The sequence below is a fragment of the Olea europaea genome, unplaced genomic scaffold (assembly GCF_002742605.1).
Source record: "Olea europaea var. sylvestris unplaced genomic scaffold, O_europaea_v1 scaffold890, whole genome shotgun sequence".
Taxonomy (NCBI): Eukaryota; Viridiplantae; Streptophyta; class Magnoliopsida; order Lamiales; family Oleaceae; genus Olea; species Olea europaea.
The window spans coordinates 196,709-216,016 of record NW_019267368.1 but is presented as its reverse complement, the minus strand read 5'-3'; positions in this window follow the sequence as shown (position 1 = coordinate 216,016).

Below are 19,308 nucleotides of genomic sequence, written 5' to 3'. Positions count from 1 at the left end.
AAGTTCTGTGATCCAATTTTATTGGCTACCTTGATTATGCAAGTGCTAACTGTGTGTTTTGTTTGCTTGCAGATTTATTGGGCATCAAGGTGGATATTTGTTGGGTTTTTGATATCCAATAAATATCGGGCTATGATGTTAACGTGGGTTAATGTTATTTCATAGGCATAAGCCGATGAATGAAATAAGTCCAACAATCAAGTCCATGAGCTACACCCGACCCAATTGTATTCCCTTATGGATGGCTTGAATCTTGACCCGTTTACCTCTTTAATGGCCCAATTTAAAGCCTAAACCTAGAGTATATATATGGATATAACCCTGGCCTCTTTCTAATGATGATTGTGTGATTTTGAGAGAAGAAAAAGTGAATCCCGGCTGCCCCCTTTGTGTGAGAAAAAAGTTGTCCAAAAGTGTCCAGAACGCTTGTATAACGTGTGCAATTGGTGGTTTTTTCATAGTATACCTTTGTGGTGTCTTCTCTTAGCCTTTGTGGCCATAAATCATCATCCTTTCGTGTCCTACGTGGATAAGATTGAATAGCAACCAAGGTGAATCAATTGGTTGTGGTTTGGAGCCGATTGGACTAGTTGTTGGTTGAAAAATGTGCGTTGGACTGAGCCCGAAAATCACCGATTTGAATATCTTTCAAGAGAGCTTCCGCAACAATTATATATATATGGTCTCATATTTGAAATTGGTCTAAGACTCCCAAAATTTTAGGACCGGCCTTGATTTCAAGATTACTGAAATGTAGTTGGAGCAAGAGTTCTATATAATGGGGAAACTGGAAGGTCTCGTGGATATGGATTTGTATGCTATGACACCAAAGCCAAGATGGACCCTGCACTCCAATCTCTCAATGGAGTGGTATAAATCCGTTGCAAAACACATTATGCACTTATTTATCGCCAAAAGAATTTCACCAATTTGTTATTTTAGATATTAAACTATATCCGCATTCCTTGGTTCTTCAGGAATTAGAAGGGCGTGTGATTCGTGCTAAAATAGCACAAGGGAAGAAACAATAAGACGAAGAGAAGATTTGTGCGAATTTTTGAAGGCCTAGAATGTGATCGATTAGAAGAAACTAAAAATTACATAGATCTGCCTCTGCAGCATATGCAACTAGCTGATACAGGAACGCTTTTGATATCTTATTTTGCTTATACTCGATTTTTCATTTTACTGCAGAACCACTTTGTACGCAAAATTTAGGTACAAGTATTCCCTTTTTAGAGCTTAGAGGTGATCCCATTCTGTGTTGGATGCCACCATAGCTTCATGTTCATAAGACTAACATGATTCAATACAACATAGCAAGAAACCATATAGTGTAGAAGGAGCGGATCAAATATAATATGGCATGTCATATTCTCTAAGAATCTGGTCGGTTCAGATATTTCTATAGATTTAGAAAAGCACCAGCACGAAAAAAGTGAACTAATATTATGTAGCTTATCTCAAATTTATGGAGAAAAATCATAGTTTTATGTCGTATTATAGCATTTCCTTTGTATGGTTCATTCACTTAAGTCTAATGTTGATACATTATTGCATGAATTTAGGAATTCATAGGTAGAATTAGGAGATAGGAATTGAATTTTGGAATAGGTCCCATTGATATACAACTAGGATGGGATGTGGATACCTCAAGAATTTGCAGAAAGTGATCTATCCAAATTCTGATAGAAGAAAAGGGATGCTTCGGGATCACGACTAATAATTGAAATGGTTCACAAGAAGTTCAGTCGTAAAAATTTCTCTCCAGTGCAAGTAAGTCCGTCAAACTACTGTGTCATAGAAAGAACATGGGTTGTGAAGAGCTCCTTCTAGCGTTGTTGGACACTAAACAAGATTTGTAATTCCATACATTTATTAAATGCGAATTTTGTTGTAAATGGAAAGTTTGTTAGTGAATGACAATTATACCTCTGCATCCTTAGAAATTATTACTATTATATCCCTAATCATTTCCTAAAAATATGGGGCTTTGATTCTCATTATAATACACCCCAATCTACTAACTCATATTCTCTCTTTTTCTTTTCTCTATTTTCATAATACGTTATCAGTACGAAAGTTTAATTTTCAAAGTCTAGTGAAGGCAGTAATTTTTTTAATTAATTTGGATGTGATTTTTTTTATTCATATAAGTGTAAAAAAAAATTCTGTCCACACTAACAGTAATCCCGCTACAGTTGTGTGCATCAACACAAGTGCTTTGCTTTAAATTCTCACAATTGCATTGTACTAAATCACGTTGCCTGTTTGTATCCATCATCATTGTGTCCGTTTGCTTGTCAATTTGTGTAAATTTTATATCTATTTGTGCCTCCATGTCTCTTTGCGTGCAATAAAATAGCTCTCTCTCTCTCTCTCTCTCTCTCTCTCTCTCTCATAAAATGACTACATATGATTATTGATTTACTACACAATGTCAACTCAAACACATACTTTAAATAGGGAGAACAATACATTATTAAAATGTACACTTCTTTCATTTGATTTTATATCACGATTTCTCTCACACACCACTAATTTATATTACATGTATAGTCAATTGATTTTTACAAAATATTGTTATTATATCATACACACATTTATCTCACGATTTGCATATTGCCCTATTTATACAACTTGCATGATTATAATATAGTAGCCTAATTTTATGTGATTATCTAATGTATTTAACGTGTGCATTAAATACTCATGTCCAAAAAAAAATTTATAGAATAAATTTGTTATCTTTTTAGCTTTATAATTTTTAAAAAAAATAATAGTATGTTGTTGCTTCTAGAGTAGCACAACATCATAATTAACATTCCAGGAGAGTATTAATCTTAGATCTGTCCATTACAAATAGTTTGTTATTGCTCCCGAAGAGCTGATGTTTATAAATAATCCTCAAGTAGCACAACATTATAATTGATATTTCATAAAAATATTACTTAGATATTTCATAAAAATATTACTTACTCTCGAAGAACATGAATTATAATTTTCAATATTCCAGAAAAGTATTGACATATTACTTTTGAAGAATTAATAGTAAAATACAACGTGCTCCTGAAATAGCACATGTTTCAAAAATATATGATTTTAAATTAATGTTTATTCTTGAAGGGAAATATTTAACTTATATCATGTTGATATTAACTATTTGCTTAACTATTATGTGATCTTTAATCATATTTTTTAAACTAATTATGTTTTCTTTTGCTTTATTGTGTAGTTAATCAAATGTCTAACATTACAAAACTTGAATTTGTTGCAGTTGACATATTTAGAAAAAAGTATCTATAATAGATACTCGATATTGATAATCATCCTGTCTCAAAAGATTTGGGAGAAACAATAAGAGAATGAAAAAAATCTCTCCAGGATCATAGAAACCCACTTATCTTCTTTCGTCATCATCTTCATGGTAGATTGAAAATTGAATACCTTACTGAAAAAGATCCACGGGTTCTTTGGAAAAAATTGGCTGAACGATTTGATCATCAGAGGACTATAGTCCTTCCTGTAACAACCTAAATTTTAGTATTTAAGTCGCTACCAAATTTATGTATTTCAACAGCGTAAGTACATAAAATTAATGAGCACAATTTAATTAATGGAAGAAACTCATAACCAAATAAAATATATTCTAAAAATCATGCATATCACATTCATTTGATAAATAATAAAATGTTAATTCCACTAATGTAGCTTGACACAAATTAAAATTTAAAACCCAATAAATCATGTCTTTAATTTTTAAATAAAATTCCTTTTGAAATAAATTAAGATAATGCTGAAATATAAAATGTTTAATTACACTAGATTATTTTATTTGAATTCCATAAATCTTTGCACCTCGACTGCACTTAATCGTCGCTAACCAATGATATGTTTTAACCTATAAAGAGTAGAGGAAAATGGTAAGTATATGTGAATACTTAGTAGGACGCAAAAATAATGATACAATCCTGAATAAAAATATTTACTGCGTCAAAAATATTATACTGTCATTATATCTTTACGAACCAGCAAAAGCTCAAAACATATCATATTTTAGTACCACATGACTATATCATACATATCATATCTTTTAATTTTCAAAAGTATAATAATTCAACAACATGAAAAAAATAATTTAAATAGATAAAAAACAATTGCACCTCGTTCTCCAATCTCATTAGAACAAATGAATTTTTTAGAAGAGAAAAATATGATTGCATGTTCCAAATCTTTTTCTCAAAATCTCCGCCTTGATGAACATGGGTACGTATATGCCTTGAAAATAATTTCTAATGGATGCAAATTATCTTCATATTTTCTGACTTCACAATAAACAAATAGTATGATTTTGTTTTACTAAAAGAAAATATATGATGGAGGAAATTTTGATGTAAAACTTTGATTAATCTAATGGCATATTTATAGTATGGATCAACATTTGAATCCTAATTGATTTAGACTTAGTTTTAAAGTTTATCCAACTCAAATTGGATTTGAGATTAACTACAAGAATTGTATTAATTATCAATAATGGATTTGCCGTTACTTATCAATATAATTTGGATTAGCTTCATAAAAAATCCTCCGATAGAATTTTAGAAGAAGGAAAAATAAAAAATAAATAAATAAAGAATGACTTAGGGATATAGTTGAACAAGGATTAATATTACTTTATCATAATCCAATTAAGATTAAAAGTAAACTTATCAAAATATGATAAATAATTATCTTTAGGGCAGCCAAAATTTTTAAATCCTTAACCGACTCATTTAATTATTAAATTCTTACAACTTTAATAACTTGTTCTTAACTTATTCAAAATAACTGTTTTTTGAGTCCATGACACGTCATTTAATAAGAACTACAAAACGAGCTCAATAGTGATATACTCATCATTGCTTTACTAGATGGTCCTATGTTTGCCTACTTTTCACTAGGAATGTAGATTTTGCTAGATTACTTGCCCAAAATCATAAGACTGTGAACACAATTTCTCAATTACTCAATCAAAACTATTCATATTGATAATGTAGGTATATTTAGATTACGAGCATTCGATTATTAGGGAATCGTTATTTATATCCACAATTTTTATATATGCATCCCACTTTATATACATTCCTATTAAAATTTTAAAATTTACTATTTTCATTTACGTCAAATTTCAATATTGTCCTTATTAAATTCATTCATTTAAACATTATATATTCATAAAAATTTTATATATTCATTCCAATATAAATACATTCCTAATACAATTTCAAAAATCACTATATCCATTTACTCACCATCAACATTTAATATGGTTCTTACTTTTTATTTTCTATATTATATCGCCGGTCTTTAATATTTTGTTATAAAGGTTAGCAAGTATTTTTTTATTTTAATTTATAGGATTCTCTCAAAAGTATACTGCTCACGCAACAAAACAAATTCCTCCTCAAATCACATACTAATTAATTTTTTTTTTTATAAACTCATAATTTGGTTGTTTGTGTTTCAATTGATAATTTTAAGTTTGTTTCCTTTTATAATATAAGAATATTTGGACAAGTATTGAAACTTATTTTAAAATTTCTTTTATATTTTCATCTACAGTCAAACCAATACTTAAAAAAGCATAAAAAAATAAGATTCCATTTTTCATATTATGAAAAAATTATAACTCTAATAATGTGTTGATTTTTTTTTTTAAATTTCCATTGAAGAGGATTTTTTTATGATTAAATTTTTATGATTTTAGTTAAAGATGATGTTTTATGGTTATTAGAATTTTAGTTAAATATAAACTCTAAAAAAATATAAAACGGTTTAAAAGAATTTATGAAAATAAACATTAGTGGATAAATTTACAACAATATATTTTTATTTAATTTATATATATTTATTTAGGTAAATTTACATAAGATCAAAAATATAATACAATTATCTTTTTAAACGTGGATGTATATATAATAATTGTGGATGTAAATAGCAATGCCCGATTATTATTGTATGTCAATTGGGATTGTTAACATTCGATTGCACATATTCATACACAAAATGGTTTGACGAATTCATTTATTAAATGTCTATAACTTATTGTTGGATTATTACTTATAAAAAAAAATCTATAATTTCTGTTTGGAATCATTCAGTTACATGTTGCTTCATTAGTTCATCTAAGATCAACAGCTTATTATCAATATTCACCTTTACAATTTGTATTTGGTCATAGACCTAATATTTCTCGCCTGCAGGTTTTTGTTGTGCTACAAGTTCCTATTTCACCCTTCCACAACGTACTAAAATGAGTCACAACATAGACTTGAGAATTATCTAAGTTTTGATTCACCATCGAATTAGGTATCTTGAACTTTAACGGGTGATTTATTTACTACATGGTTTGTAGATCATCATTTTGATGAAATAATATTTCCGACTTCGGGAGGGAAAGACCACATCCTCAAAGATAGGTAAAAATAATTTTGGAATGAAACAATTATATCTCACTTTGATCCACTTGGCAATCAATGTGAGTAAGAGATTAAAAAAATCATTTATTTACAAAAAGTTTCAAATCAATTACCTGATATATTTATTGACACAAAAAGAGTGACAAAGTCATATAATTCTAGCAAAAATTGATATCCCTCTAAGACAATCTACTATAACAAATGAATCTCAAATACACTATAAACGTGGTTAACCAGTTGGTTCAAAAGACACTATAACTCAAAAAAAGAAAAATATAAGAAAAACTAATCAAAATTTTCAGAAGAAGTAACATTAGCAAAAATTGATCAATCAAATATTAAAAATATGGTTTCTGAAAAGTCACAAGTGTCCGAAAATAATGAGACTTCAATAAATTATATGTTATGTTATAAATTTTGGGAATACAATAATATCATTATAGATAATATTTTCATCTTTAACATGGCTCTTAATGTTATGCAAAATGAGGATCTTAAACTATAGTCTGCTAAATATTGTCAACATAGAAAATGGTTAGCCAAAATGGAAATAATTTATATAGGCAGAATTGAATTCCTTAGAAAAATAAAAAAAAATGTTTAGATTTGTAGTTTGAATACCTTAAAATATAGTCTATATTGGATACAAATGGGTTTTGGGAGAAAAGAGAATGAAAATAATGAAATTACAATATACAGAGTCCAACTCGTAGCTTAAGCCTTCTCACAAAGACTTGAAATTGATTATAAAGAAACGTACTTTCCTGTAATGGACACTATTACTTTTAGATTATTAACTAGTTTCACTGTATCAAAAAGGCTTAATATTCGCCTTTTGGATGTAGTAACTATTTTTTTGTATGGTTTACTTCATAGTGATATATATATATATATGAAAATTCTTGAGCAGCTTAAAATACCAAAAACAAATTATATATGCCTAAGAAATATGATCTCAATTAAATTGTAAAGATCATTATATGGATTGAAACGATCCAAACACCAATAATATAATTGTCTTAATAAATATTTGTTGAATGAGGGTTATAAAATAACCAATCTGTCCATGTGTTTTCATAACGAAAACAAATATCGTATTTGTAATTGTGGTAGTTTATGTCGATGGTTTAAATTTAGTTGGAACTCCTGAAGAACTTAATTAAACAACAAATTATTTGAAAAATTAATTTGAGATGAAAATATGGGAAAAATCAAAATTTGTTTTAGGTTGCAGATTAAACACTTCCCAAAAAGATTATTTGTTCATTAATCAACATATACAAATATAAAAAAAAAAAAAAAAAAAAAAAAAAAAAAAAAAGGTCTTAAAACACTTTTATATGGATAATTCACATCAATTGACATCACATATGGTTATATCACTTGATATGGAAAGAGAACCATTTCGTTCACTTGAGATGGAGAACAGGTTCTTGGTCTTTAAGTATCATATCTTAATGTAATAGGAGCATTAACTTATGCAAATTATACTCGATCCAACATAACTTTTTTCTGTAAATCTCCTTACAAGATATAGCTCTACAATAACTAAAAAATATTGGAATGGTGTTAAATGCACTTTTCGTTATTTGAAAGTTACTATTGATTTGGAATTATTTTATTCTCAAAATTCGGGATCTACGTCAATGGGCTATGCAGATGCATGTTATCTCTCTAATCCACATAAAGTTAAATCACAAATAGAATATGTGTTTACACGTGGAAGAACAGTTATATCATGAAAAATTGTGATGCAAATGTTGACGACATCTCCAAATTATTATCCATAAAGCAGGTCAAAAATGTATATGGTTGAGGAACATGACCATCATATCCAAGAATCATGGGAATTAATTTCAATAAAAGTTATTCCAAGCATTTTGTATAAAGACAATGCAGCTTGTAATGCGCAGCTCAAAGGAGACTATATCAACTGTGACAGGACAAAGCACATTTCTCCAAAAATTCTTTCACATATAAGCTTCAATAGAATGACAATATCGATGTTCAACAAATTCGCTCAAGTGACAATGTCGTTGATTCATCCATAAATGTATGTCAATATCTACATTTGAGATATTAGTTCACGAGATTGGAATGCATTGACTAAAAAAAATTCAACGATCAACATCTAAGGGAATAATTTTACTTTTTTCCTTTGCTAGGTTTTGTCCCATAGAGTTTTCCTAATGAGGCTTTAATGAGGCATCATTTATGTTTAATACTCCAAAATAACTATAATATTTTTCCTTCATTTGGTTTTTTATTTTATCGAGTTTTTATCAAACAAGGTTTTGAAGAGATTGATATTTTGTAACGTGTCATTCATGTGGAAGTGACGTAAATGGTAAGTTTATTAGTGAATGACAATTGTACCCCTACAACCCTAGATATTATTATCATTGTATCCCTAATCATTCTATATAAATATAAGGCTTTGGTTCTCATTATAATACATACAAGTCTTTGACTCATATTTTCTCTCTTCCATAACCGATTTTACGTTTTTAATTTTATTTTGATAAAACAAAAGACGTCTACACAACGATTTTGAGCTTGATTGTCTATATGAACCAAAGTAGCTCTAATCTTTTTATCTTTAGGTGGGTTCTTTCATTAGGATGTAATCAAAATTTAGACCCTATTTGATTGTTATTATTTGGCAAAAAGTTTTGAATAGTGAAGTTTTGAAAAATGTGTAGTTAAAATGTAGAAAAAAATTTGAATTTATACACAAAATATTTTATTATACAAATGTGTGGTTGAAAATGAATATGTAGAATAAAGAGTTTTGATATAATGGTTGTCAAATATGGGCTCTATGAAACTCATTGAGCCACCTTTTTTAACGACGTAAACTTGAATTATGCCAACTTGCAAAAAAAGAAAGGATAAAAGGGGGAAAAAAAACTTTTAACCGAGTTTAACTATTTTGACTCAAATGCTCAAAGTTAAGAATAACAAGACGACCCGTCATCTCGGGCACGGTCTCGAGCCAGCTAGGACATAGGCTAGAGCCTACTTGGCTCGAGGCTTGATGGACCCAAGCTAAGGTTCTAACCAAGCTCAAATTTCGGGATTTGGCCCGAGCTTAGGTTAACCAATGCAACTCATCGAGCAATATGAGCTCCACAGGCTATTTTTTGTCCATGCTTGTGTTTGCCTTTTGCATTAATTATGTAGTTATGTAATTTGCTTATTTAATTATGTAATTTTTAAAATTCATTTGGTTTAAAAAAAATTGTGCCCAATATGTGTACAATTTTAATTCCATCTAAGTTGATTGTTGCCAGTCCTAAGCTTGAAAAAATGAGAAATGTTGTAATTTTTATTTAATTTACAATTAGTATAAATTGAACAAAATTTACATTATTAAAAAGAATTTATAATTTCATGAATTAAAATAAATAGAAAAATCATGAGCCGACTCAGCTCTGTGAAGCTAAGCATCAAAATTTTGGTTGCGGCTTTAGCTCAAATCGACTCTAGCCAAAAATTTAAAAAAAAAAAAGAAAAAATCGAGCTTTTTTATGGTTGCGCCGCAAGCTTCATCTTATGAGCTTGTTCGGCATCACTAGTTGACACCTCTACTTGGAGTCAATGCTTTTGTGATGTGAATTAAAATGAGAGAGCCTTTTTTTTTTAATACAAAAATGACCTTTTTTTTATATTTTGAATTGCAACAAATTGAGACCATATAAAATAAAATTGAATTTCTAACAGACCCTAAGAAATGTTAAAGGTGGATTTCTTCAAAAACAATATATAATGCAATTTATTTATTTAAATGTTGTCTATTGTTAATTTTGAAGATCCACTTACACACATCTTTATGGTGTCGGATTTGATTGTGATACCAAGGTCGAATAATCAAACTTATGTACAAGGGCATGCTTGATATAGACTTTTTGAGTAAATTTTGTAAAAGTGGTTATAAAGGTTGAACCCCAATCTTGAAGGCCCCCACCGTCCCGTCCCTAGAGCTTTATAAGGGAGGTAAATCGCGGGATGTGCCTCTGCAAGCCAGGGAACAAGAGTTGCCTGTATACTGCGCCTACAAGGAGTCCAATTCCATATTTCAAGAATCTAACCCCCCACATTGCGGCTGCCAGCAACGCATGAGATAACCTCACTCCTATCCTTTGCACCACTAAGTTATGCCTCGGGGGGCCAAAAAAAATGGTTATATTTGGATGCATGGTTAAAGGGTTGAAAAACATTATGATTTCTCGTGTAAAATTATTTTATTTAAAAAATATAGATTGAAAATAAATTTAAAGGATTTGTATTAACAGGGAATAGATTTTATATAAAAAAAATAAATAAAAATAGCAGAAGTTCAAATCTTTTTTTATGGGGCTGTGTAGCAAGACACACATCCCTCTCACATGGGTGGCCCCACTGATCATGGAGCCCCCTCATGCGAGGGGGCTGTAAGGTTACAATCAGAATAACCCTTTTTTATGGGAAGATTTTTCTATTTGACCTATTACTGTTCCTTTTTATGGAAAAGGTCTATATTACCCTTAATGAAATGATTCTTTCTATATTGCAACATATCTCTTAATCTTTTAAAAATTTTATCCTATGTTTACTCTATTTTGGATATTTGAATATAAAATCGTTCTATGATCTAATAAATAGGAAACATATCATATCTTCTAAGTAAAATATCATATTCTTCAAATGGTAAATTCATATTTTCTAATTGAGATATAATACTCTTTATTTTTTCTAACATTCTTTTTAATAAATTATCTAATCCTTCAATTGTATATCCTGGCATTTATAAAAAATAATCATCATATAATTGTCACTGCGATTCTTTTAAGATATTAAAAAGATTCATTCTAATTTTAGCAAATGTTTAATAGTTTTACCTTAGGTTTGATCTAGACCTGTATTCTTAGAATCGAGTAACCTTTGAGCTCTGAATTTGTAAACTGCTTCCTTCAACGGCCTCCTATCTTCATGGAATTGTTACTATTTCAGCTCCTTGCTCTCACTGTATCAACTTCTAAAGAATAAAATTCTAGACTTCTGTTAAAGAAAAACTCTCTTTCTGCTAAAATAAGAAAGACACTTTCTATTAGAACCTTCAAGAATCTATAGGAAAAAAATTTAGAAACTCATATTGATATCAAAATATTGGAATTTTATTTCTATCAAGATTGATACAAGACTTCTATTTGGTATGAAGGGATTTCCAGAAAAACTGGTTTTTCAAACTGAGAATGAGCTATTGTTTACAACTTGAGAATTTAAGATAGGATGAGATGGTACTCTTCTATAGTAATGTTTCTATTTATACAAGTTTTTGAAACTCTATTACATCATTGAATACATCAGCAAGGCACACTTGCTTTTCTATTTTCTTCCTTGGGCCTACATCTTCACATGCTGGTTCAACTTTTCTATCCAAAGAACATCTTTTTCTATTATTGCTCTTTATCTTCAATGTCTTCACATGTAGTATTATTGTCCTTCATACACCTTTGTCAAAAGGTGCTTTGTCTTCTTCTTTTATTTCTTCACATGCAGCTGGGGCATTCCCTTAGCTGTCAGGATTCTTTTATAGTGGTAGGATATCCTGAAAATTGATGTATATCAAATCTTGTAATATAGTCTTTAAAATTTCTGATTTTGCATATCCTCCATTGGATACCAACATCCAATTTTCATATTGGCACAGGCATGAAATTTTTTTATCAAATAATTTTTTGGCAATATTGTAGATGGCTTTAATTCCAAGTGCTCTTCTATGTTTGATCCATGATTTTGTCACTGTTGGGACCTTTCTATTATTCTCTGTAACATCAATTTGGAAATTGGCCGCAATATATCCAATTGAGATTATGTATTCAACTGGGTAGTAAACAACTCCATCATATTATGGACTGATTGAATAGAATTTTAAAAATATTTTCCTTCCCTTGGCAAATCTGGATACTTCCTTAATGAATATGTCATCAAACTTTGAAATCTCAATAAAATCTTTTCCTGCATAAATTAAATCCATGAATCCATAATCTGTCATGATTTTTATAAATAAAGGGTCACCTCCTTTTATGGCTGTTATTTTGGGGTAAACATTATTTCTCGGAAAAATGAAATATGAATCACTTATTTTTATTTCATAAGCAATTTTGACTATTTCGGCATATTTTTCTTCGTTTGGATCTAAAGGGATTTTATCTTCTTAGTCTATGATACTGATTGTTTTGGTATCTCTTTTATCTCCATGTATCATAACTTTCTTGGTTGATGATACATAAATGGAATCTTCTTTATTATCAGTTGGTATGTTGTCACGTCTGGGTCCACTGCTGCTTCCAGCTGTCCCTGTTTGGTATTGATTTGGAAAACTCATTTCTGAGCTTTTTGGTATATCTGTTTCAAACAGGATATTTTTTAATTGTGCTGCAATAGCATCAATTTAATTTTTGAGTTCTATAGCATATTTATGATGCTTAGTAGTGATATTCAACAATATTTTCATATTTGAGTTGAACATTTCTGAGATCTAGGTTGTTCTAGAACTTATATCTTCAGATTCTTTTTTAAGAAAATTTGTCCTTTCTTGTATATGTATAATTGATTGGTATAACTCCATGACCTTAACTTTATCCATCAGCAAATTCTATGTTTCTGTTGAGAAAATCTGCAAGAAAATTATTAACTCCTTTAATATGAACTATTTTAAAATTATAAAATGTTAAATAAGCTTGTTATCTATGAAGCCTTTTGTATTGTGGTTCTGAAGGTAACTTATTCTTGACTAATCCTGCAACTTGAAAATTATCAGTTTCAACAATAAATTTCTTGGATAATAAAAATAATTAGAACTTTTTTATTCCTCTAATAATTGCTAGTAATTCTTTTTCATGTGTAGTATAATTTATTTCTGCTTGGTTAAAGGTTCCACTTGAGTATCTACAAATTTCATTAAGATCTGTTTTTAATATTGCTGCCCAATATTTATCTGAGATATCAATATTAACAATCAAATTATCTTTTTCATCTGGTAGTCTTAATTTTGGTAGATTTTTGCATTCTTCTTTTAATGATTTAATTATTTCTATTTGTTCTTCATTCCATCACTTAGTATTTATTTTTCTAAGTAAAACTTGGATTTTATGTCTTCTCTTAGAAAGATTTTTAATAAATCCTTCTGCATAATTTAAACATCCTAAAAAATTTTGAATTTGTTTCTTAGATTCTAATTTATTTGGAAAACTTTTTATCTTTTTGGATATATGAGTTTGTAATTTTATCCCTCTTTTATCTATTGATAATTCGAGAAAGTCTATTTCTTGTTTTTCTATTATAGATTTCTTTTTAGATAGTACAATTCCATCTTTTTTACATTCGTTAATAAATTGGATTAAATGATTTCTATGCTCTTCTTTACTATTAGAATATATTAATATATCATCAATATAAACTATTAGAAATTCATTAAAATTTTAAATATATTATTCATCTTTCTTTGATATATTTGTGATGCATTTTTTAAACCAAATAACATAACTAACTATTCATATTTTCCTTGAGGTGTGCTAAATGCAGTATATTGTATACTATCTTCTTCCACTTTTACTTGCCAAAATCCTGATTTACAATCAAACTTAGAATAATAATGTTTTCTTTTTGCAAAATTTATTAACACTTCTTTATTTGGTATAAAGTAACCATCAAATTTAGTATATTTATTTAATTCTTTATAATTTATGATGATCCTAACTTTTCCTCTAACTTGTTCTGAGTGTTTCATAACCATAAAGACTGGACTGCTAAGAGTTCCATTATTAGGTTTAATAAATTTTTGTTCTAACAATTCTTTTATCTGATTTTTAAATTCTTGTGTATCTTCTATTGTATACATCATTGGTCTTACTCTTATTATAACATTTTCTGTTAATTCTATTTTGGCTTTTGGGTGATGTGGTTTCCAAAATAATAATGAATTTTCTCCATATACATTTTCTAATTGTTCAATGATTTTTTCAATATTTATTTCTATTCCTGTTTTTAGACATTTTTTATATAATATTCTTTTATTTTTTATTTCATTATTAAGAATTGATTTTTTTTCTCCCATTTATCACCACGCTGGGTTAGCTGAACTCTGTAAGATTTAAATTCTATAGGAATTTTTAATAAGTGTCCACAAGGTGTTTGTAACATTATCATATAATTATTTTGTTTATAAAATTGAAATTGTTATATGAAATCAATTCCTAATAATATATCACATTATAATTTATCATATTTATAAAGTTTATTTATTGTTACTTGTTTACTTCCAAGACTTATATTAATTTTATCGGCACTATTAATTATTTGAGTATTTTCTCCTGTAACACTAGCTATTTTTATATTATTATTATTATTCCATGATTTATTAAAAAACTTTTAAATATTGTTATATCACTTCATGTATCTATTAAAGCACAAATTGTTATATTTGTTTCTATAATAGTAATTTGTATATACACAGTTAATGAAAAATTTATCTGATTATTCATCCAATTCTTTTTACATAATGTAATTTGTCCATTATGAACAATATATAATCCTTCTCTTTTTATACTATAATCTTCTAATCCATTTAGAAAACTCATTCCTAAAAGTATATGAGGATTTATATCCATACTTTTATCTATATAACATGGTACTAAAAGATATATTTCTCATATTTTTATTGGCACCTTAATTTCTAAATCTGTTATATGTACTTGTCCATCAAAATTTACATACTTATATGGTTCAGTTTTATGAATTATTAGTCCTTTATTTCTAATCGAAGCTATATGACATTCACTAACTCCTGTATCTATTAATATATTTGGTCCATTTATATATTTTCTCTACCATTATAATATTCTCCTTCTATTTCCATATTTCCAGTATTCCTATACAGTTTTACTTCTTTTATTTTGTTGATTTCTTCTAACTGGTTTTTATTAGCTATTTTGAATTTTTTGATATTTTAATTAATTTTTCATCCTTAAATGTTATGTTATCAGAACATTCTCCTTCATTTAATTATGTTATTTCGGGTTTATTTTTTGCTATACTAAATTCATATTCTTCTGGAATTAAATTTATTTGTTTATTTGGTTCTATTATTTCGCTAATATCTTTACATTCTTTATGAACTTCAATATATGGTTTATTGGAATAAATATTCCCATAATTATAATTGGTAAACGTGTATAAAGCTCTATATTCTATAATCATAATTTGATCACCTGGTTGCATAATATCATATCTATGAAGCTTGAAATGTAGGCTTAAAATTTCATTAAAATTTCTATCTTTTAATGATACACAATATTTTGGATAACATGTAAACATAATTTTTTGATATGCTAAATTTCCTTCTATTGTTTTTAAATGACTCTCTTTTAAGTTTATTAATCTTCCATCATGTAAAGTTATAGTTAAGGGTGAATCTATCCCTTCTCTAAATAGTGATTTAAACATTATTTGTATTTCTGCTAAATAAACATATATGATTTTTTCACTTTATTTTTTACTAATCTTTGTTAATAATTCATCAACTGTATTTTTTGTTAAAAGATTTAATTTATGTTGTCCATAAGTTGTTCTTACATCTATGGTTTTTTTCTATTTTGTGAATTCATTTATTGCTATTCTTTCTCTTTTCCAAATTCTATCAAAAACTTCCATTTTTCCTATTTTTAAGTCTAATGATAATTTTTGCAATTTTCTAAACTTGTTATTATCAAAAGTAACATTTAATCCATATCCTTCTATTCCTTCATATTCTTTTATATTTATATTATTACTTTCTATTTCTTCAATTTCTTTATTCAGATCCTGATTCATCTTCTTCTGTTTCACTTATATATACTTCTTGGTCATGGTATTTTTCAATATCTGATATTTCACTTAATTTATCTTTTATTTCTAAATATTATTTTTGTAATATTTTAACTTTCTTTTTATCACAATCAGGGTTTATATGACATATTTTTCTACAATTCCAACATTTACATTGGCTTTTATTTTTCTTTTTATCTTTCTGTTGGTTATATGAATTATTTTTTCTTTTGTAATATCTTCTTCTATGTTTTATATATTTTTTATTAAAATTTCTAAATTTTTTAAACTTTTTTATTTTTAAACTTTTTTTTATTAATTATTCTTTCAGGATTACATTCCCATTGTACAGGGGTTTCCATACCTTCACAACATATTTTAGTTAACTTTCCTGATTTTTTTCATTAATTGTCTTTGTTGACATATATATATGTAAGCCTTTCAAATAAAAATTTTATTCTTGAACCTAAAGTTATAGGTATTCCAGTATTATCCCTAACATATTTTTCAAATTCTATTTTAAAATATATTTCCCATGAACCTGGTAACTGATTATAATATATGTCTTGGTTTATTTCTTGATTTTTATTACTATAAAATTGAACATAATAGTAATTTTTAAATTCAAAAGTATATTCTTTAATTTTACACATATCACATATTTTTGAGTTTATTAATTTTATTATAGCATTATCTTTTTCTTTTATTGATTCTTCTTCAGCATTTCTTATCTAATTTTCTTCTAAAAATTCATCTGAAATATATTCCACTAATTTTACTATACCTTGTATATCTGATTTGATTATTTCTGTTTGTACATTTCTTTTTATTAATGTTTTTGTATCATTGCTTATTCCTTCCCACCAATTTCTAATATCTCCTTCAATAGATGTTATTAAGAAATCTATTCTTCTTTGAGTATTTTACCATGTGTCATCTTTGTTATATAAAAAGAATAATATCATTGAATCTGCCCAAGTTAATAAGGCTTTTTTAGTATCTATTTTGTAATTTAAATCTAGTTTTGTTCCTCCATGATTAATTGGTTTATCATAATTATCATTTAATTCAAACATATCCTTATATTTATTTCCTTTAAGTGGTTGTCTATCTCTTACTTTATCATAAAATTGTCTATATGGTTTATTAGATATAGGTGCATAACTTTCATCTGTGTGATGTAATTCTTGTTTAGAGGTTCCTGCTGGATTAGGTCCTCCTCCAGTATTCATTAAAACTTAGTGTTCGCTTATATCAGTTAAGTTTAATTGATCAAAATTTTTTATTAGCAAATCTAATTCGTCACTCATCTTTTTTTTCTTCTACTTTTAATTTTTCTAATGGTTTTTTTCTAGATTTTTCTTCCTCTTCTAGTATTTTTGGTAATATATTCTTTCTAAATTCATCATCCATACTTCCTGTTTCTATTACTATATTTTCTTTTTTTTATATGTTTCTTTTCTATTCGAGTCATCTCTTTTTCTATAAGTTGTTTTTTTTTAATCTATTTTCTTATCTTTTATTCTTATTATTATTTTTTAATTCTCTAATTTCTATTTTTAATATATTTATATCGTTTCTTGTTTCTTTTACTTCGTTTCTCAAATCTTGTACATCATTTATTAACATTTTTATTAATGATTTTAATTCTTCCATATATTCACTTATTGACATCTTAATTTTTTCTTATTTCTAACTCATAAATTAATTTGCATCTTTTATCTTCTTTTTTATCTATTATTTTTTTAAATCTTCTCTCAACTGTTTTTGGATCTACTAATTCTTCTTTTACTATAGTGAAATATTTGCTCTCAAGTCTTAGTCTTTCACATTTTAATTTTGTTAATTGTCTATTATTTGATATTCTCATTCCTTCTTGTACTAACATTATATTTCTTATTTCTTCTTGTATTTTATCCATTTTTAAAAGTAATTTATTCAATTTTTGATGTAAATTATCAATTGTACTCATATTTTTCTTCATAATATAAATTATTTTCTTCATCTTCATATATATTAATAATTTTTTCATATGTATATATATCTTTTATTTTTTCTATTATTAATTTCTCTAGCATTTGCTCCTTTATTTCTTTCGGAAGTTCTTTAATTATTGTCAAAGTCATTATTTTTAATTTATTATGAATATGTTTTAAAAATATATAACTACCTTTTTCTTCTTCTAAACACCAATAATTATCTATTTTTCTTATTTTTATTTCCATGATCTCTATGGCTCTAATACCAATTAGGGGGCTACTTAGAGCGAACAAAAATCAAATAAATCAAATAAAAATATTAATCAAATAAATCAAATAAAAATTATCAATTTTCATCCTATATTTAATTTTAAGGACTAAAATAGAAAATTTCTATATTAGAATACCTCGTTATGTAATATCCAAATGGAGAACATTTTTGGTATGTAAATTGTCGAAGGATCATTTTGGAAAAATAACCCTTTTGAAAATGTTATTTCCATATATTTCCCTTTCTTATGACCCAAAGGTAGGAAACACTATTCAATAAACAAATCTATGAAAGTGATTATATCAAACAAATACAGATGCATTTACACAAAATATCCTATTTCCTTCTTTATTATGATTACTAGAAAACAATTGATTCCCCTTTATCAAACCAAACAAACAGACAAAAAGTTATTTAAAAAAAAAAAAAAGACACGAACAAAAAGAGAATGAGAATGATCAATCATTTGTGGTGGTTAGGAGGCCATAAAAATTATTAATTATATATAATTTGATTTCTTGTAATTACTTTCATAAATGAAAGTTTGGTGACATTTGATAGAAGATAATGTTAATTGTAAAGATGGAACTAAGTTTTTAAAGTTTATTAAGCGTTTGTTTGTTTCTCATTTTTTCAATTTGAGAACACATTTATGGTCGTCGTATTTCTGCAAGCTGGTCCCAGTGTGAGAGAGGGAGTTGAAAAAAAAAAAAAAAAAGGAGCTATGTGATTGGCAACAGTCAAAAAAATT